This window comes from Lynx rufus, unplaced genomic scaffold (genome assembly GCF_022079265.1).
Source record: "Lynx rufus isolate CCGP_SWC_20201006 ecotype Redwood Valley unplaced genomic scaffold, mLynRuf1.p SCAF_4, whole genome shotgun sequence".
NCBI lineage: Eukaryota > Metazoa > Chordata > Mammalia > Carnivora > Felidae > Lynx > Lynx rufus.
The window spans coordinates 135,058,891-135,081,375 of record NW_025814856.1 but is presented as its reverse complement, the minus strand read 5'-3'; the positions used below and the strand labels follow the sequence as shown (position 1 = coordinate 135,081,375).

The following is a 22,485-nucleotide window of genomic DNA, read 5'->3' as shown; positions in this document are numbered from 1 at the left end:
GATAGAGTAAGCAAATGGTGTTACTGTTATATAATAAATGCAGATTTTCTCTTTACATATTATAGTGTGGGAAAAAAGTTGCATCTTTAGATTTTTCAGTTCAAGCAGATAACTAATATATAAAGTGAAATCTTTTCAAAAGTTTCATTTGTAAGGGCAGTAAATAAGTAACCAGTGCTTCTGTTGCTTAAAACTACAGATCACAGTAGAATATGAAAAATAATTATTATATTATTGTTAGAAATCTTATAAGCTGAACTGTGTATCTTCCATCTACATAGGAAGATAAAATATTCTTGAACAAGATGAAAATCATCCTGGAGTCATTTTGAGAACAAAATCATACGTAAGGTAAATGTGACTATATGAAATATGGGGCATTTGATTGCCTTAAGCAAAAACTCAAAATCTATTAATACTCTAAACAAAACTGCAATTTTTAAAATATGAACATTGGTGCAGGTTGGTTTGTTGAAGACATGTTAAATATGAGACTTTACATGTTGCAATAAATATGGGATCTTAGTCCATTTTGATAACAACCATGTACTGCTTGTGTATATTCTGGGAAGAAATGTTAATTACCGGGCAATAACGGGATCAACGAGAGCTTTTACTGTGGCCACATTACTGTGGAGTACTTTTGTTGGAGTGCTGTTTCTCAAATTGGTAGCATATTTCAGATAAAGAAAGGAAGTCCCCCTACTTGAAACTGCTGTGTCATTTCTTCTTCCTTAACTGAAATTCCAACCAAGTTTCAGGAAATGCCCTAATGAGCCACTTCTCTTTTCTCTTTCCTCAACTAAGTGGATTCCAACCAGCCCTAACTATTCATTATTCATGATCAGATCATTTACTTTGGTTGTCTCTTTTGGCATGGTGCTTATGTTATGGGAAGAGGGATTATAATTTGGTGCTGTTTATAGAGGTGATAACACTGATAGAATCCAATCATTGCTGGTAGGTAACTAAACTGGCAGGTTAATTTTCTGTACTTTAAACAAACTGAAGACAAGTCTAATCAATACTTATTTTACTTTGATATGTGTGGCTTGCTTATAATTATGGTTTCATCTCGCATGATCATTAGATATCAGGATGTTAGGGTAGTTGCACTGTGATTTGCTATAATTTGGGTAAAATATATCTGAAACTTTATTAATGTCTTATTTTAATCAAGATTTAGAAATTACCATTTTTGTTCATGATAACTGAAGCAATTTCCTCTTCCAGTTTAATATTCTTGGATATTTACTAAATTGGACTGATTTAACATTTTATTGCATTTTATAAGTTATTTTATGAATAAATGTTAATTTCTGTTTACATCTTAGCAATATATATGTTATCAGCTTTTAAAGGTAAGAAAATATGAGTTCTGTTCATAGCTGAATTAACACCAGATAGTACTTTAGTGTATGTTATTTTTCCAGCACTAATTATTCTGTTTTTTTTTTTAAATAAAGATTTGGATTTGAAAAGTTTGTGTAGGAGATGTCAAATATCCAGCAATAAATTTTTATAGTAATAGTTTTCAATTGTAATAACTAATGGAGTTGTAGTAGAGACTTGGATTATCTATACATCTGTATACATACACACATATGTACACATCTATTTTTTATATATTTGTGTATGTGAATTATATTCCCATACTGTCTTAAAATGTTTCACTGGGAATAGACATTTTGAGAAAAAAAACATGAAGTAATCTTGAATTCATCTTGGGTAGCTTATTAGTAACTTATTTACTAGAAACTTTATTTAACATTGATACCAAAATAACCTTCACAATTCTTCCCTATTCAGAGACAGTATCAACAAAGCAAAGTGAAACAGAATGTGGGGTGTATTATCAAGATTATTCAGACTATTTTGCTTTGCTACTATTTTAGATGAATCTGAGTGTAGCTTTACATTTTCAAGTCGCTTTTGAATGAATAGTAAATCTTTTACCCTTTTTTGGTAGAAACTACCTTGAATATGCTGACTTTGTGATCTCCATTTTGAGAATAAAAACTCTTTTTTAGCTATCAAACAAGTGGAGTGTATATAATTTCCATGTTGTTTATTCCTTTGGTGTTGATTATTATTGTTATTTAAAAATTTTTCAGTTTCATTACAAAACAGTAGAACAGTTAAGTGCATGAGTATATTTTATTGAACTGAAACTTGGAGCTGATGTCAAAAATGAAACAAGCTGAAAAATGTTTCTTAAGCGTCAACTTAATTTTAATGACTATGGCACAAGGTTTGTTATAAGTTCTAGATAACCAAAATAATTATGAGACATTTAAATATGATGCAAATATATAGCATAAGTGAAGTTTTCAGAAACTGTAGTAATTGACACCGTGGAAGTAGGGAACAATTTTGAAAACAGTGGTTTGAATAGTCGAAAAGGAGAAATAAGGAAAGGAGAAACTGAAAGAAATATTCTTACACAATGGTTTCAAATGAATTAATAAAACATGATTCAAAGGGGATAATGATGGATACTGATAAAACAATAATCATATTATACATGTGGAAATGCAATCATTAAACTCTTTGTAAATCAACGTACAAATAAAATTATCCAAAGTTTATTAGACATGCCATACTCTTCAAGGAGATGTTTAATTAACTCTTTTAGTATAAAATATTGAATTAAGCAGTGGAATGATAGCAGATCTTGAAAGATAATGTTTACAAATAGCACAGTGCAAATTTTACAGTCTTCGGCAAACAAAATAAAACAAAACAAATGTAGAGTGCAAATTATAGTTTCTGCTCAGATTTTGCTGAGTGGGTTTACTAAGATCAGGAAGAGTCTGTGAGGCACAGAGCTGAGGAAAGCATTAAGAACCACCAGTGTCTTACAAAGCATGAGCCAATCTTAAGAGGAGAGCTTAACAATAGTCTTATAGAAAAAGACTATTTCTTTATCAAGAAACTAATGTATAAAAATATTCCTTATTTTGTTGTGAGCTACCAGCCAGTTAAGGAGTCTGTGGCTTGGGGTGCAGGTGTTTGGAGACATATCAAGATTTGGCAGACATCACTTTGAGAGCTTAGTGGATAGATAATTATGTGATTCCATTAAAATGTATTTATTGGCGCATGGGAAGTCTGGATGCTTACTCATTAGCAAAAAAAAAAAAAAAAAGAAGAATGGTATGAGAATGTATTACAGGTGGTTTGTGTTAAACATCAGAAAAATTGAGGGGATCTGTATTATTAAAAAGTGAAATAGTAAGGTTGTGGAATTTCCTCAGGTGACCAGTTACAGGAATAGGTTGGTCAAGGAGAGAAAGCCCTTGCTAAGGATTTTGTAATTGCTCTCAGGATATAATAGGAGGTTGGGCCTAATGATCTTAAAGATCCATTAGGTTGCTGTTTTTCTTTTTATCTCTGCAGATTTGAAAGAGTAGGTAAGAAGTAAAAAAAAAAAAAGGAATCTAGGAAGTAGAGGTTTAGTTTTAATAAGGATTCCCATGCTCCCTTATGTTCATTCCTAACAGTTACCATGGAAGAGTATTTGCACATCGTCTCTTGCCTTTCCTGAAACACTCTCCTCCACCAGCGTACTAAAACAGATTATGATTCACTTTCTGTGTTTTTCTACTGGGCCAGAGAATCCTTCTATCCCTCCCTTTCTTTCTGTATTTCTTATTTTGTGACCAAGTTCCCAATACAGAAGTTCATATGCACATTAACAAATTAAGTTCTGAAAGATACTCAGCTTCCTTAGATGTATTTCCATACAAATAAGAATTTGAGCCAGGACTCTCTATCTGTTCAGTCAGATATTTCACTTTTATCTCCCCTTTGCCAAAAACTCATTCTATCTAACATCTTTCCCCACTCCCCCCAAAACTAGACCAGTACCTACTACTTTGAAAATCTGTCTAAAGGCAGGTAATGATCTCAGCTAGTGTCTGCAAGGAATATCTCAGCAGCTAAGATGTTTATAATGTCTGCTCCCTTTGATCCTGTGCAGACTTAAAAGGATTTGAACCTACTGAACAATCTGAGGTCTGCAATAGAAATTTTGTCAGCAGCACTTTTTACCATCAAACTTTAAGTTCTGGCCAACTTTTAGGTTTCTCCTTAATTAATCTTAGGTCAAAAGCCATTGATCTTTTGGTCATATTCTCAAAAGTTTCTCTGTTTCCATTTAGACAATCAGTTTTTCTCTTCTGTAGCTTATGATTGTCCTTCACGTGTAAGGATCTTTTCACATGATGTATGATTTGCTTTTTCCATCAGAATTATACCTACCATTAAAGATATTTCCCCTAAGTGTATTCTACCGTGTTTACATTCTCTATGCTCCCAAATTGTAGAACATCTATTGTTTTTATTGCAAACAACCATTTTTTTTTGTCTTAGTGACCTTTAGAACATTTATTGTGGACATGTAGGGATATAGTGTTTGGAAAACTCTGAGCGTATCCACTCTTAGGGTAGGAACAAACCAGTGGTGAGTCTTCCCAGTGAGGTGACTGATGACACCTTCTGGAGAAGGTAGAAAATGTGTAGTTTTGTCTTGAGCAATGACTTAGTTAATATCTATGTAAGTTGGGTAAGTTGAAGGTATATAAGTAGAGGAGTGTACCAGGTGTAGCACTAAGTTTTAAGGATGCTAAGATGCCAAAGATAGCATACCTGCCAATGAGCAGGTGAGGCATTTCAACAATTAAACACACTGGCAAGTTATAAAAGTATATATCAATTCCCTATGAGTCTGGGGGTTTGGGAAGGGTTCAAAGAACCCTTGAAAAATAATTAGCTATTCTTTAGGCAGGCAAAGGATAGGAGAAAAGCATCAGACCAAAGACTAGCATGTGCAGAGTTGTGAAAAGCATGGCACATTCAGGGGTCTTTGATTAGAGCTTGCGATCATTGTGGGGAATAACATAAAGTAGGGCTGGAGAGTTAAGATGGGGGCAGACCATAACTATGCTTTTAAGGTTTTAGGATTTTAACAAGAGGAGTAGCTTGATCTAATTGTGTTTTAGCTGGATATCTCTGGCCATTTGGAACACAGTTTGGGGGGATGAAAGACTAGAGCCATTAGTTTTAGATTTTGTTTATAGAGCACTCCTGTATCTGCTTTAAGAGAACAAGGACAAGTGTGTGCCTCTGGGTAATACTTTGCAAAGCGGTTGTACCTCTGGCAAGAACAGAAGGCAAGTGCTTTGCTAAAAATATGATAGAACCTACTTCATAAGAAAATCAAAGGTGGTGGACGATGTCATTTTCCACGGTGGAAATAACCACTGAAAATGAACATGGGTTAGCTCCCAAACTAGTGGGCCAAGCAAATATTTGCAAGTGATTCAGTGATTTCTTTGTGGTTGCTTGGTTTAGTGCTGAGAGAACACACTGAAATGGGAAGTCAGAAGTTTAGTGTTTTTAGCTTGCTACTAACTTGCCATGTGACTTTGAATAAGTGTGTGTGTGTGTGTGTGTGTGTGTGTGTGTGTGTGCGTGTGTGTGTGTGTGTGTTTGCTGAATATTCTGAGTTGAATTAATATCTGGTGTGGAGAGTGAAAGGCTAGGGCTGGGACTGAGTGTGAAGGATGGGGGTCTGGTGGTGTTAAAGTTTAGGTCTCCTGTGCCTGAAAAGTAGTTCTGAATTCATGCCTGGGATATCAAACTTAGACTGGATGTGGGAACTCTAAGATTGGAAATCTAGGTCAGAGCCCAAAGGGAGGACCTCTCTCCTTCTCCCTATGAGATCCTTGATCTCACATTTCTGACAGATTTTCAGAGCATGAAATGGGCTACTATATCATATATCTGGCTTTCTCCTCCCCCCCGCTTCGATATCCTCTCCTAAATACAGCCTCAGAGGAGGCCTAGGACAGAGCTCTCAGAGCAAAATGAAGTAGAGAACAAAGCAACTCTTTGTGTAATTCAGGAGGTAACTTTTAATTTGCCTTTCTTCATAGGTCATGTCGATGTACTGCCAATTTATTCACATTTCTATTTGTTTCAAAATGAAATACTGGTTGTACTAAGTAGTATCTAAATTCACCTATATTCAGTCTTACTGAGCATGTCCAATGAAATACATGACAAAACTTTTGACCAGTTGCTTAAAATGTATTTCTCTAAATACGAAACACATGAACAGCAACAAAATAGCAAGCAAAGATATTCCAGAATATGCTAGAAGGAAAGAATTTATAAAATAAATGCATAAGCCAAACTCATATTCTACTTGGGGATAAAAAGGAGACTGTTAACTACTTCTGCTTGAGTAGCAGTCATCTTGGAAGAGTTTGAATGAATATCAAATGCAGCTCTGTTGCATGAAGTCTTCTCTTCTCCAGTTGATAATAGCTGACATTGATTGGGCTCTCATCAGGTGCTAAAAACTTTGCATGTATCACCTCATTTGAGGCTGACAATACCCTTGAGGCTCTTATCTCCATTGTTCACTAGAGAAAAGTGAGATTTTTGAAATATAGGTAAATTTTCAAAGGTAATCAGTGAGTAAGTGATGGGGCGAGGAGTTGGTTCTAGGTCTGGATGGTGCTTAGACCTAGGTGAATTATACAATCTTTTTTTTTTTTTTTGGTCACTTTCAAATTTAAATTGTATCTTTGTTGTTCTAGTTCATTCATTTTGAACAAGATCCCATCTTTATTTTAGAGAAGGGGAAACAGTTCAAGGGAGAAAGGTTGGGGAAATCAGAAACCACAGCTATACTAAAAATGGTTTCCAGGCTTACACATGGATAACGAGGTCTTTGACTGTATTCGATTTGCAAAAATAGCAGTTGCAGAGGTAACAAGGGACCAGAATAGATGGCTCTATTTCATAAAAGAAAGGGGCAAAGTGAAAAGACTCATTAATGTTGAAGCAGTAGATGGATAACCAGTGACAAATATCAAGTAGATTTTCTTCAGTTTGGTCAGAGAAAGGTCATTGATTATTTTTGGTTAAACTGGTTCACAGAGGCCAGGTCTCTACTAAAAAAGGGAATTAATTGCTTCCATTTCCCACTAATTGCCTCAACATTTCCCTTTGCTTTGTCATTGGAGATTTGGTCAGAGAGGCAAAAAGTCAAAAGTCAGAGTGTGATGGAATCTACATAAAAAGGGAATCTGAGGAGACCAAATTATGGCATTTGGTGTAATAATTATAATGATATTTAGCATTTTTCCCTGGGAGTGCTGTGGATTTTTAGAGACCTTTTCAATCTTTAATCAGACCATAGGGCACATTTAAGAGAGTTCACTGTTTTTATTTCTATCTAGAGGATAAGGCATCACAGAGAGATGAACTGACCTCGGGCAAGTCTCCTGAGATGTTAATCCTATATGTTGGATTGCACCCTCCAATGTTGAGTTTTAGCTAGAAGCCTAGGCTCTTCCCAGAAGTATCATTCATTCATGCTCCTTCAGAGTCTTTAGGCTTTTTTTGCATGTTATAATCTGGGATTACTACCTCTATCAATGACAGAAAAATCACCCAAGGAAACCAGTATGAAATGGTCTAGATGTCACAACAGCTGCTTAGTTTTCAGTCAGTGGGTGCCATCTTCAATTAACAAGACCTTCTACTTTTGTTTTTGTTGACTGAACCGTCTTTGAAATCCTGTCTAGTTCTAAGTCCTTTAGAATATATGAATTTTGTGTTCCAGGCATTTTTTTAATTGTTTTGAAACCCAAAGTGGCAATAAAGGAAGTTGAAAGAACATGAGCTCTGAATATGATAGGTCAGTGTTTACTTGTAATACCTTCAGAAGCCCAATAGACAAATGTTTCTCTTGAGGAAGTCCCAAATCTTCAATATCAACTACTCTTCTTTGCTAGAAGAATGTTATTCTTTATTAGATATTTATTACATTATAGGCTCTTAGAAACATGGTGTATTAGAATGAGTGTAGGTTTTAAAGATGGCTAGGTTTTTTTGTTTGTTTGTTTGTTTTTAAATTTTTTTTTCAACGTTTATTTATTTTTGGGACAGAGAGAGACAGAGCATGAACGGGGGAGGGGCAGACAGAGAGGGAGACACAGAATCGGAAATAGGCTCCAGGCTCTGAGCCATCAGCCCAGAGCCCGACGCGGGGCTCGAACTCCCGGACCGCGAGATCGTGACCTGGCTGAAGTCGGACGCTCAACCGACTGCGCCACCCAGGCGCCCCAAAGATGGCTATGTTTTAAAACCAGCTCTGTTAAAACCAGTTGTTTGATTCCAGACAGATCATGTGATATAATATACCTAATATACCTCATTGGGTTTCAAGATTATTAAATGAGAAAGTGACTAAGCTGGCGTTAAGCATAGAATGAGGACCTAGAAACTTCAGCCTATGCTTATTAGTGTTGTTATTAGAAATTATAAAGATATCAAATGATAAAACTATTATTTGGGGCAAGACTCAAAACAAACATAAGGGGCAAATATAAAAGAAGTCTAGTACTCTATAGAAATACTTTATTTGAGCAAGATGTTCTCACAGTTATGGTGAGCTTGAGCTGGACCATCTTCCTCTGGTGGGATGCCTGTCCATGGCAAGTCTTCCTTACTTTATCCTATTGAAAGTGCTTTGCTACCATTGTTATTTGGTAATCAGAACAATCCTGAGAATTGAGTAGTAGTATTGTGCCCATTGTATAGATAAGGTTATTTTACATACTGGGAAAAAAACTAACTGGCCAGAAGGTGCACAGCTTGTCAGTGAAGAGTCCAGGTTTGAAGCCAGGTGGGCTGATTCCAAAACCTGCAATCCCAACTGCTGCTCTAACAGTGCTTTTGAAATATCAGCCTGCAATTTAAAGTTGTCATTTGTGCAAGCTGAGAAATTAAATTGCCGTCACCCCCATTTTTAAATTGATTAAGGGGATTCTTATCATTTTTAATGTTTATGTATTTACTTTGAGGGAGAGAGAGTGCAAGCAGAGGAGGGGAAGAGAGTGAGGGAGAGAGAGAATCCCAAGCAGGCTCCTCACTGTCAGCACAGAGCCCAATATAGGGCTCCATCTCATGAACGACAAGATCATGTCCTGAGCTGAAATCAAGAGTTGGGGGTTTAACTGACTGAGCCATTCAGGCGCCCCTAATTAAGGGGGTTCTTAAAGCTTATCCTTCTTCTGACAAAAATGGCTGTTCACACTAAAATGGAAAACCATTGTCAAGAGTGACATCTATGTCACTAACCCTACACTGGGTTCTTTTTAAGGGTTTTTATTTAATCTCAAAAAGTGTAACTAGCCTAATCCCTTGTCAGGACACGTGTCAGTCCTCTAACCAAACAATATTGGGAGCTGGGAATATGGGTCCTTATAGCTTCCATGATGCTTGTCTGTTGTCTGGCTCTCCCCCTGTCCCCTACTGTAGCTATCAGGCAGGCCCAACGAGCCTTTTCTCCCTGGTACTGAAGCAGGGGACTAACTCTGAAGAGAGCCCTAATTGTCAAACTAGTTAGTCACATTTTTGACTTGTTTCTATTAAACAGTGTAACTTAATAAAACTCCTTTAAAATATATAAACAAGGCACACCTACTAACACAGGAAGAGCTAAGACTGTGTATACATGGGAAATCTGGTTTGACTGTTTTGATTAACGTGACTGCTCAAGTCAGTCAGAAAGTAATCACCAGTTAAGCAAACCATTTTGACAGGTTTTTGGCCCACTGTGACTGCTTATTTGACTGGCTTGCCTGTCAGGTTGAAGTGGTCAGATTGACTGGAGACAGTCTAACTGGGAAATTTAACTTTGGAGGACGTGGGTGTCTGTATACCAGAATCTACTTTAAATAACTTTATTTGAAATATGTACCTATTTTCCTGGGACCAGTGAGAGAAGTTTGAAAGTGACACATTGCGGCATTTGACTTTCTAGAGTGAGATGTCTTGTCGCTTGCTAGAGCTGGCAATATATTTATAGGCTACAAAACAATCCCATTTTTCCCTATGCGCATATAGAGTTCAATAAGATTGAAATTCTATCCTAACTTGGCCAAGTCTTAATAAGACATTGTACTCTTACTCTTCTGAAGGGTTGGTGATAGATATGTGACAGCAAATGACTTCTCAGATATCAGGATACCAATTCAGTCATTAGTGACTTGTGGTAAGACCACATTGACCTTGCCACTGATGGTAGTTGTTCTAAGAAGAATTATAAGAGAAAGGAAAAAATCAAAATAAAACACCAAACAAAACCCTTAATGAGATGCAAGAGAATCTGGTTGACATTATTATTTGAGCTGCTTTTTGAAAGCAAGCCCCTTTACACATCTATGCTTGTGTTACTTTTAGAAATTTACTTTGAAATGAGCTCCCAGGTTTGGGCAAGACAATACCGTAAGGATGGAAAGAATAATTTATTCTCACATGATAATATTGGATTTTTTTTCCATATATGAAGTTTATTGTCAAATTGGCTTCCATACAACACCCAGTGCTCATCCCAAAAGGTGCCCTCCTTAATCCCCACCACCCACCCTCCCCTCCCTCCCACCCCCCATCAACCCTCAGTTTGTTCTCGGTTTTTAAGAGTCTCTTATACTTTGGCTCTCTTCCACTCTAACCTCTTTTTTTTTTTCCTTCCCCTCCCCCATGGGTTTCTGTTAAGTTTCTCAGGATCCACCTAAGAGTGAAACCATATGGTATCTGTCTTTCTCTGTATGGCTTATTTCACTTAGCATCACACTCTCCAGTTCCATCCACGTTGCTACAAAGGGCCATATTTCATTCTTTCTCATTGCCACATAGTACTCCACTGTGTATATAAACCACAATTTCTTTATCCATTCATCAGTTGATGGACATTTAAGCTCTTTCCACAATTTGGCTATTGTTGAGAGTGCTGCTATAAACATTGGGGTACAAGTGCCCCTATGCATCAGTTCTCCTGTATCCCTTGGGTAAATTCCTAGCAGTGCTATTGCTGGGTCATAGGGTAGGTCTATTTTTAATTTTTTGAGGAACCTCCACACTGTTTTCCAGAGCGGCTGCACCAATTTGCATTCCCACCAACAGTGCAAGAGGGTTCCCGTTTCTCCACATCCTTGCCAGCATCTATAGTCTCCTGATTTGTTCATTTTGGCCACTCTGACTGGCGTGAGGTGATATCTGAGTGTTGTTTTGATTTGTATTTCCCTGATGAGGAGGGATGTTGAGCATCTTTTCATGTGCCTGTTGGCTATCTGGATGTCTTCTTTAGAGAAGTGTCTATTCATGTTTTCTGCCCATTTCTTCACTGGATTATTTGTTTTTCAGGTGTGGAGTTTGGTGAGCTCTTTATAGATTTTGGATACAAGCCCTTTGTCCGATATGTCATTTGCAAATATCTTTTCCCATTCCGTTGGTTGCCTTTTAGTTTTGTTGGTTGTTTCCTTTGCTGTGCAGAAGCTTTTTATCTTCATAAGGTCCCAGTAGTTCATTTTTGCTTTTAATTCCCTTGCCTTTGGGGATGTGTCAAGTAAGAAATTGCTACGGCTGAGGTCAGAGAGGTCTTCTCCTGCTTTCTCCTCTAGGGTTTTGATGGTTTCCTGTCTCACATTCAGGTCCTTTATCCATTTTGAGTTTATTTTTGTGAATGGTGTGAGAAAGTGGTCTAGTTTCAACCTTCTGCATGTTTCTGTCCAGTTCTCCCAGCACCATTTGTTAAAGAGACTGTCTTTTTTCCATTGGATATTCTTTCCTGCTTTGTCAAAGATTAGTTGGCCATACGTTTGTGGGTCTAGTTCTGGGGTTTCTATTCTCTTCCATTGGTCTATGTGTCTGTTTTTGTGCCAATACTGTAATGTTGAATTTTATGGGGAGAATGCATTGAGGTTATTGTCTGCTGTAAGCATATTTTTTTATGATCTGTTTTATGTTGGTCGAGTATCCTATGTGTTTAACACTGAGAATTTGAAATATCCTGTTATTGTTTGAAAGACTTATTCACATGCTGCTCTTTAATCCTCCTAAAATTCTAACTTTTCCCATGGAAATGGAAATGTTTAGTAAATGTTCAGAACTTTGTTGCTACCTTATGTACTTCTATTAAATATATTCAATTATAAGATTAGATAGAAGTTAGAGCTACAATATTAGTAATGACATTAAAGTTATGGCACTTTTCTTAAAATAGCTTGCTTAATAGTCATAGTTTCCCTTGTATGTCACCTGATGTATCATTCTGTTTTTTTAAAATTTTGTGATTATTATAGGGAAAGGAAACTACTTTAGTTTTGTTTTCAAAGTTAATACTTTCTAGTCATTTTATGATTAACTGTTTTTAGCAATAAAGCCCTTTGATCTGAGTAAAAGAGAGAGCTAAATCAAATCTCAGAGTTGAAAGCATGCTATAGAGACACCATTGGGATATATATTTAAATTTGATATTTTCTCTATATTATAGAATCATTATTAATAATGTTTCAATGATCAGCTTGATGCTTCAGGGTTTTTACACATTTAGGATTATTTCCTTAAGCTATATAAATGTATTGCACAAATTTACCTCCTTGGTAGCAACTCATGCGAGTATCTGTTGTGTTGTTCCCTTCTCAGCACTAGGTATTAAGAATTAAGACATATTTGTTAATTTGAAAGGCAAAAAGCTTTGCTTTAATAATTACTTCTTATGAGGAACAGAGACTCAGTAGTGATGCCAGTGAGGATTTGAACTTTTGTTTTGCCTCAAAGCTCCTAAACCTATCCTCTATTTTTACTTTCTCCTATGGAGAGAATTAGGCAGCTCACCTCAGTGGCTTGCTATGAAGATTACCTGAGACAAGGTAAACCAAGCTCTGTGCCTGACACAAAGCAATACTTACTATACTTACTAGAATTTATACCATTATTATGATAATTATTAGTATAATTTTTAACTTTGAAGAGAGTATAATGTAAGCAGATCTAGATTGCTTTTTTTAACTGTGCTGCTTCTATAACTTGGTTGACCCCTCTGAGCATTAGTTCATCAGTAAAATGCATGAAATAAGAGATTAGAATCATAAGGGATGAAATATGAAATCATAAAAGGGTTAAGTAGGTAAGAAAGTGCTCTGTTGATAGTAAAATACTGTATAAATATAGTGTACTGTGTCCTATTCATTCTATTATTATTGTCTTTGGATTCCATGGCAGTTGTCTGCTTACCTTATAATCTTGTGGCTGCGTACTTAAAAATTCAGTTTCAATGACAAGGAAGACTCCCATAAACTGTGACAATAAGTTATTAAATTATAATAAGTTATTAAATGGTAGAAACACTTAGAAACCAAATTAGCTATGCAATGTATCACTGTACTTTGTTTAGTCTCATGGAAACATCATATTTAAAGTGAACAAATGTCCACCATTTGGTCATTGTAAGATTTTCTCCAGGCAGTAAGGAGGAAAATTAAAACCATGTCTGATGTTGCAGTTTTGGAAATGATTTCTCACTGATAAGAAGAAGCATGGTTGATAGACAGTATACTTTACCAATAAATCTTTTATGGTAGAATTTTTGCCACCACCAAGCAAGTGACCTGTAGTAACGATCAGGGAGGGACATTTATGGGAGTGTCGGCTGGTTTCCTTCAGTTTAGGGGCAGTGAGCAACTGACAGGAAAAATGAAAACATAAAAGTTGACAGGGGCAGATTCTGGAGTACCTTGTTTAGGGGATTTCAGAGGATGATCCAGTGTCCTAAGCTCGGGCCCCAGCCTTCCAGCTTTCTTGCATTCTTACTCTTTGTACTTTCTCTTTGGTGTAACTGAGTCTTTTAATCCATTGGTTACTCCATCTTCTCACCTTTAGGCCTTTGTTCCCTTCCCCATGCAGCTTTTACTCTACCTATTTCAGTCAGCTCACACTGTGAGAATCACTTCTTGCCCATCATTCTGTTATCCCTGAGCAGCCTTGACCAGCGCAGCCTCTCAGCTGCACCTTAGTCCTTAATTTAATCACACTTTCAAAATCTCCTTGTAACATAGGGTAACATATCATAGGTTCTGGGGATTACGGTATGGACATCTTTGGTGAGGGAAGCATTGTTTTATTTGCCATGGAATAATTTAAAATAATTGGTAAAAGCTTAAAAAGACTAAAATAATATATTTTTTAATTATGTATTTTTTTCTTTTTAAATTTCAATGAAAAAGTTTTATTTTAGTTGGTTTATCTGCTCAAATTACAACGGAAAGAGAATCCTAGATCTTCATCTCTGAAGTTACAGTAAATATTTTCCACATATTCCAAAGTTACAATACTAACTAGAATTCTAGAACGCTCAAGATTTTTATTCAGAATAAGCCAAGCTGAAAATAATATTTTCTGCCTTCCTTTCCTCCTCCCTCTCCATCTACCTGTTCTGTCTCATGAAAAGGAGTTAGACGTTTTCAGGAAAGAAACATTTAAGTAACAGTAAAGATGATATAAGGAAACTAAATCTTCTCCTGGGAAAAAGGACTAAGACTCTTCAGAATTGTGTACCTTTAATACACAGATCTAGAGACCAAAGTGGAACAAAGAATCTTTAAAAAAAAAAAAGGAAACATTCATCTAAAGTTAATATTTTCTGATGATAGATATCAAATGCAGCATCGCTCCATACTGGATAGAGAACCCAGATCTTGCACCATGTGATGGTTACAAGACAGGAAAAGCAAAACACAAAAACAAAATCATGAGCGAGCCAAGTCAAAGTTAACTAATCATGGGGAAGCAACTCCAAAGATTTTTCCACCAGAGTGGAACCAGCTGATTGATACTTGTATACAGATATAGGACACAATTTGTTTTCTAATAGTGGAGGCTGGAGTTCATTTTTATTATCCTTGTGAACTGATAATAAATACCTTGTAGTTGAAAGAATACCCTACTTGCAATCAGAAGACAAGAAGCAGAGTTCACTTTTTTTTTTTTTTTTTTTGCCTGTGTGATTGTGACCAAGTCCGATAACCTGTTTGAGCTTTAGTTTCTTCATCCATGGAATGAGGACAAAAGTCCCTACTTCAACCATTGGAATGTTTGATTCTATGTGTGACAGTGACTACTATTATTCGGCATTCTGGGGCTTTCAATTAGTCCATGAGGTTCTGTGATCAGTCTTCTCAATGAATTCATGTTTCATGGCAATGTACTTTCTGTAACTCCAAAAAATTTAAGATGGGAGTGTGTTTCTTTGATTCTAAAGAAACATTGTTCTTCTGTGACAAGGAGAGGTGAATCTACACCTATGTACTGGAAGGCCTTTCCTACATGAAGGCATGATTACTTGAAAAATTTGATTAATGTAGATAAAGTAATAACACATGCATTTAAAACACAAAGAGCCAGAGATCATCATATTTACTAGTTAAGTAAAACAAAGACAATGCAAATTTTACCTTTTTTTCCCAGAAATATGAATAATAACTGTAAAAATTAAGTGATAGAAATGTACGTATGAAACAAAGCCATTTTCTGCAGTTTGTCAATCAAAATGAATAATCTCATAGTCTCATTTTCAATTAGATTATTTTAATATTTAACTACCTAAAATGCCCCAATCATATTCTTTAGAAAGTGGTTAGACTGGAATACTGCAGTTCTAATGATGACATTTTATTATGATAAAAATGACTTCATTAATTGATGATCATATATCAACTCATAAAGTAGATAAAGGATATAAAAAGTTTTCAAACCCGAGATAGGATAAAACCACTTGAATTGTTTAGAATTTTTTTTCCAGGAATAAACCTTTATGATCTTTTTAATCTCACAAAATACACAAATTTCTTTGTTATAAATTCAACTACCTTATGTGGCCTGTGACTTTCTTCTTCAAGGTCTGTATAAGTTGATGATATATTAATATTATCCCAAATCTAACCATTAGCTATATTAAAGATGAAAAATATAATGCATTTGTAACAGAATGATGCAAGAAACGACAAGAATTAATAGGGAGATTTGGATTTTGGTCCCAGGTATTCTTATTTATGGTTTTGAATCTATTTTAGAACATGTAAAATTAAAAATAAATGCACTGATGACTTTCCAAGGTATTTGAAATAAGACCTTTTAAAGAAGTCAGTCTTGTTGCTCCTTTATTCTGTGAATCCTTGAAAGAACATTTACAACTTCATAATGAAAATGATTTAAGGTCACTATACTGAGGATGAAAAAAAAGTACATTTAACTATTACATTAGAGCTTTGTTTTAAGTTGAAAGTAACTGTGAAGTATAAAATATCATCTAAGCCCAATTGTTGACTTCTGAAGCAAAATGTCTTTTGCTTTATAAAAGTCCTCTTATTAAATATTAATGTTTAAGTTTAAATGCAGTCATATAAACTTTTTAAAAAAGAAATTTAAGACATTTTAATGAATCTAGCTTAAATAACTAACTTGTATATTTCTACATTTATGGAAGGCAAGTTAATTGTATGAGAAACTTCTGAAGCTTCCAAGAGTAGTATCAACTCATTTAAACACAGCTATAGGCACTACATATAAATATGTCTAATAATATCAAAAATATAATGTTACACCTGAACAATTCCTTCTTATTAAAGGAAAAACACATCTTTCATTCATTCAGTTTGTTGAATCAGAAAGCACATTTCTTCATCGCATTTCTTCCCCAAGAGATAGTATATGCTCAATTTGAATTTTGATTATTGATACATTATAATTTCAGAAAATAAAATACAATTAAATATTGTGCTGAAGTTTTAAAAAATAATAGTGCAGGGCTATTTGAATTTTTAATTTATGATGTTATAAGATTAAATAAAATAATTTATGCAAAGCCTATAGCATAGTCTTTTCTACAGGCTGTTCACTCAATAAACAAAAAGAGTACAAAATCTATTATCCAGAAAACTAGGGCTAGGTGTGTTTTAGAATTCTTAGTACTTCAGATATTGAAAGGTAATGTGGTACATTACTACTCATACTTTGACAACCCCAGAGGGGCCCAAGACTGCATCCCATATTCAAACACATTAATATATCTGCAGAAATTCCTATGAATATCTACTATAAGTGAGATAAAGAAAGATTATAAATAGCCTTACTTTATTTCAGATCGGATTTTGTCACCAAATGGGTTTGCACCAGACTTAAAAAAGCAAACAAAACAGCAACAACCACAAAACTACTTCTGGTTTTCAGAGCTTTTTGGATTTTAAAATTGCTATTAAAAAGTTGAGAACTGATAATGAGAGTTGTGATGCAATTGGATTAAGAAATAAGTCTGTATCTATATCAATGGGTTGAATGCATGACTTTGGAAATATAAAGAACTAATAATTATTTAATTTAGGAGGATTTACTCCCATATAACCCATACAAACTTTGAGTGAACATTTTGTAAAATATGTGAAAGAAATCCATAGGATCCATAGGACCTAGGGGAAAAATACAAAATTGATTGTTCCACGTGTAATTAGAGCTTGGGAGTCCACCATGTTTAGTTCTAGGCCCTCTTCTAATTCTGTACATCCTCCACAAATCATCTCATCAGTTACCATCTAAGTGTAAATGTCAAATTAGTTGTATCCATGGTCCATACTTGACTTCTGAGTTCTAGAACCATTTGTCTAGCTGTCTACTTCACATACCCTCTTGGATATCTTCAAAACTTCACAAACTCAATGTGTTCAAAACCAAACTTAGGATTCTCTGTCCCTCCCAAACTCCAGTCTTCTCTGGGAAGGGCATCACTATTCATTCAGTTACTTAAGCCACAAACTCAGGGGTCATTTCTTAATCTATTTCGGAACATCTCTTAAATCCAGCTACTTGTTTCCATGTGACTACCTCACCCTTGTCACCTGATCTTAGTTCAAACCACCCTTTTTTATTTCCTGCACTCTCCTTTTACCCCCTAGGATTCATCTGGCTGAACTACTACTCTCCCCTTTGCTGTCATAAAGAGAATAAGACACATTTATATACCTGCAGGATTGCATGGACTGGTTGTGCTGGCCTCTTCTGTCCCACACCACACTGTCAGCTCTCTGCTCCAGTTCTTTAATTCCTCCCAAGCATTTTTCTCATCTTGCTTCCTCCCATCAAGGTCTTTACACATGCTGTTCCATCTCCCTGGAATTCTTTCTCGGAATTCTTTCTCTATACTCTTGCTCTAGTTACTTCCTTGTCATCTTCCAGATTCAGTCCTATCATCCCTTCCTCTAAGCCATCCCTAACTTCTGTCTAAATAATTTCTGTCCACAGGCTCATAGTCTTAGGTATCTCTCCTTCCTATTACAGAGCTTGAGAATTTACAATCATTTGTGCGATAGTTTGATTAACATCTGTCCCTTTTGCCTGTCCAAAAGCTGCATGAGGAGAGAGACCATGTTTCACTTTGCTCACCACTGTTACCTACATAAGTATCTAGGCACACATGTTCATTTGAATAACTTGCTTCCCTTTTGTCTGGGTCATTCTGCTTGCTTTTGTGATACCTTTTACTTTCACATAGTTTATCACATTGTGTTACAATTATGTGTTTAGTTATCTATCTCTCCTAATAAACTGTGAACTCTTTGAAGACTGGATTGTCTGTTTTGTTCATAATTATATCCCCAGAACTTACTATAGTTGAATAAAATCTTATCTGTAGTAGGCACTCAAAAATATTTGTAGAATCAGTAAATGCTAAATCTCTGAGTACAGATGTTCAAATATATTTTGAAGTATTATGGCTCAAGTTATCTCCATGTTTCATATGAACATATTTTAGTCATTGATGTTGTTGCCAGTTGACTTGAGTGTGTGCAGGTCCTTTTGTGTTGTTCTGAAGCCAACATGAGGTGGTTAGACTCTGGATGTGATTCTTAATTGATGTTTGTGGCTCAAAAACTCCAAATACACATGCTCTTAAAAACCGATCAGCACAAGTAAGCCACGATTATTGCTGATATTTGTTCTAATTCTTTTAAAGGTATAATATAGTAATTCTCCTGAGATGCTAACATCAACAAAACAAATCAGTGCAAGTATAGATGGAGCTAGATTGAGTTATAAGGGAAGCTTAGACTTTTTGGTGTAAATACAAGTGTACATGGAGTACAAGCATTTTTACTGATAGAACACTACTGAATTAAACAAACTCTGCTTAATAATATTAATGCCTCTTTAAAGTCTTCTAAGTGGAGGTCTCTCCTGAAAGACATACCATTGGAATTATCCAAATTCAGATGATTGTGACTGAAGGAATATGTTACAATCATATTTTACATTATTATCCATTAAATAGCTTTGGATTATATAATACTCAGCTGAAATATGCTGACAGTTATTCAGAAACCTAAGTAAAACTTTTGATGAACCGGGCCCTACTTTGTTCAATAGTTATATCTCAATCAGACAAGCTCGACTGTATAATTTTAGGTTTAGTCAAGATGAGATTTATGGATATATCATATCCAAAGACTGCTATGAAGAAAGTAAGATTTGAAGAAATGAGTTATTAATCTTTACTGTGTAACATTAACAAATGTCATGTGGCATTTATGAGTAGGTACCTAGAGGTAGTAGATTCATAAGCCCCCCAAAATAGATTTCTTCTTATATACCTCTGATGCTAGGAACATAATGAATAGTTACCTATTACTCACTTGTGAAGTCCAAGCTTTTGCTTCATTTATTAAATTCAAGCTTAGTACAAAATTAACAAAATTAAATAAGGACTGTCATGTTGTAGTGAATGGTATTATCTGTGCTCCTTTTTCATAGGGGTGTGTGAGTGTGTACATGCATGCAAATGCGTGTGTTTGGTGGCAGTGTATATGTTTTTATTTACTATCACAGAGTACTATATTTACTCTAAATATATTTCTTGCTGAATAGATTTCTGTTTCTCTCCTTTCAGATAGTCTAAACATGCTTATTAGGTTAGGTGTCCATGTTTGCTTGATTGATTTGTTTGGCTAGTCAAATTAATGGTGATAAAGTGTCTTGTTATTGAGATAATTGCTCATATGATGTTTGCCATCACTTTTTAGTTTTGAGTTTCAAAAGGCCAGTACCCAGAAGGTGTTTTATCTCCTCCCAGGTCCTGTGCCCTCAGTTTAGATAAGTGGTCTCCAGGTGGATAGTGACACGTGGGTCATAGACCTGCTTTCTAGAGAGGAATGACTTTCCCTTGGGACTGGCTTTAACAAAGAGCAAACTCTCATTAAATGTTAAACTCTCAGTAAATGTTGAAAGAATTAGCTGAGGGCTTTTATCATTATCTTATGGTTTCTCTATAAAAAGATAACATTTTAAAAGAATCTTATATATGTGAATGGATCATATTTATAAGTATTTATATGATGGATGGCAGTATTAAGGAGGTAAGATACAACTATGTATAGATGGAGAATCACAGGGTTGGTGGAGTCCTTCAAAGATTTTTTTTGGTGCAACTACCTACTTACTTCTAAAATTTCTTTGTACAATATACTCTCTCTGTTGTTATCCACTGATGGGATATGAAACCCATACAAGAACTAGGTCAAAAGACTACAGTGTAGAACACTGAAAAGTAAATTGGAGCAATGAACTCATGTATCTAGGAGCATAATTTGAAAACCACTGTGTGAAAGTAAGAATGACTCCACATGGGGGCAGAGAGAGTCCTTCTAGCCAGCACTGCATGGCTGGCCCACATTACTCCACAGTCTTCTACCTACCAAGAGATCTTACACCCAAATGCAAATAAGGTCAATTAATAACATTTTGTTAACATTATTTAATTTCTAATGAAATCTTTGCTGATTTGTAAATTTGAACCCTCACAAGCTTGATCTAAATTCTGAGACTTAAAAATTTTTTTTATTAGATTATCAGTTACCCTAAATCATCTTTTGTTTCACCTACTATTGTCAGAGAATGATAGCTGACTTTTTTTTTTTTATGACATTAGGCTGCTTTCTCATGGACCTCCATCAATTCTCTCAGTAATAAGGATTCCTGCATCTATTCTAGTCTAAAAACAAACAGAAAAAGGAAAACAACAACAACAACAACACAGATACATGCATCTTGCCTTTGTGAGGTGATTCTCCAATCATGTGTCCTGAAACCAGGAGTACGCATTTTTTGCTTCCTGACCAACTCCATCCCTTTAGTTTATTGTATTTGCAGGAGTTTGTGTGATTCTGATTTTTTAAAAAATTGTTTACCCATTAAGCACATTGCTCTAGTTCTCGCATTAGTGGTTCTAAACATTTGTGTAGCTCACTAATACGTTATTTCTAACTTCTTAAAAGATCATATCCCTTTATAAGAACATGGGAATCTAAACTGCATTTGAAATCTTAAAAAAATAGACTTTTAAGCTGGCCTTTTTCGTTTTTTAACTCCAAATAATGGAACTTCTTGTTAACACCATCATTTCTATCTAAAGGTTAGTTTGAGACAATTGATATCAGGATGATGATCGTATCAGGTGACCCTCTGGATCAGTGTATCTGAACATGGAGTCTGCAGTGTAAATTGCCCTGGAGGCTGGAAGTGCTAAGTGTCCAGTCACAACTGTACAAGTTAATGTATTTTGGACGTTTCACTTGCACTGATGCATATTATGCTTTGGGCCTTTGACCCGAAATAAACATAGTGGATGTGATGGTGCATCGCCTAGATGGTCAACTTCGCAACTGAGCCACTCTTCCCTGTGCCTGATCCTGCTTTCCTCACCCTACTGTGGCTCAGGTTCTGAAATCACCCACCACCCCCCGCCCCATGAAACCTCTCCTAGGCAAGTCTTAGGCTGTATTTCCTGGATGACCCAAATTAAGAAAATATTTGTTTAAATATGGGGATATGAAGAATTTCATTGCATATTTTACAAAAACTGCTTATTGGAATTTTGTTCAATATTTTGTTAAAGTCATCCATGAAAATATGCAGCTTATAAATTCTCAGGTATTAGTCATAAAAATATTTGTTTCTCCTCAGAACTGGTATGATCTAATTACTTAATAAGAAATATATATTTGGTTGACCCACATGGGGCAAACACTACAGATCAAAAATGCTCAAATGTCTGCAATATCACAAGGTTCCACCTTATATAATATATATACATATATTAAACTTCCCATTTTCCCTTGGCTGCCAGGATGCTCGTGGATAAATTTTTGTACTCAATTGAAATATTAATCTTCAGCCTACACTTCCTGGTATAAGTATCTCTTACCACATTCACACTTTATATTTATTTATAACAGTTTGGAAAATACGGAGACTATAAGTACATACATTCTTTTAAATGGAATAAAATAGACTTCTGCGTATAGACAGAAGCTTGGATTTGAGCATCGTTATGTTTAGTTTGCAATAGCAGCGTGTCAGAGTGATAGTGTTCAAGCATAGTACAGAGTTCTGGGGATATGATTTACTTACTGCTTTTGTAAGCAAAAATTCCTTACATTTGGATGGTCTCAATCTCTTTGAAAGTCCAATGAACTAAATCACAGTCTACAGCTGCTCCAGCATTCTAGGTATAGAGTTTGGTATTCTGGTCATGGTTTACCAGCTCTTTTAGTGGATTCCCAAAGCTCTCCATGGTACTAT

The 22,485-nt window shown here is 35.5% G+C and overlaps 1 protein-coding gene across 4 annotated transcripts in view; it reads left to right on the top strand.

Moving 5' to 3' along the window:
• Positions 1-843: 843 nt before the first annotated feature.
• TFEC (transcription factor EC) overlaps positions 844-22,485 on the top strand; it is a 71,263-nt gene continuing 49,621 nt past the window's right edge. For all 4 annotated transcript variants that reach the window (XR_006965164.1, XM_047096235.1, XM_047096234.1 and 1 more), the window contains exon 1: positions 844-960. The gene's annotated coding sequence lies outside the window, so the exon portion shown is untranslated. The remainder of the gene's footprint in view (positions 961-22,485) is intronic.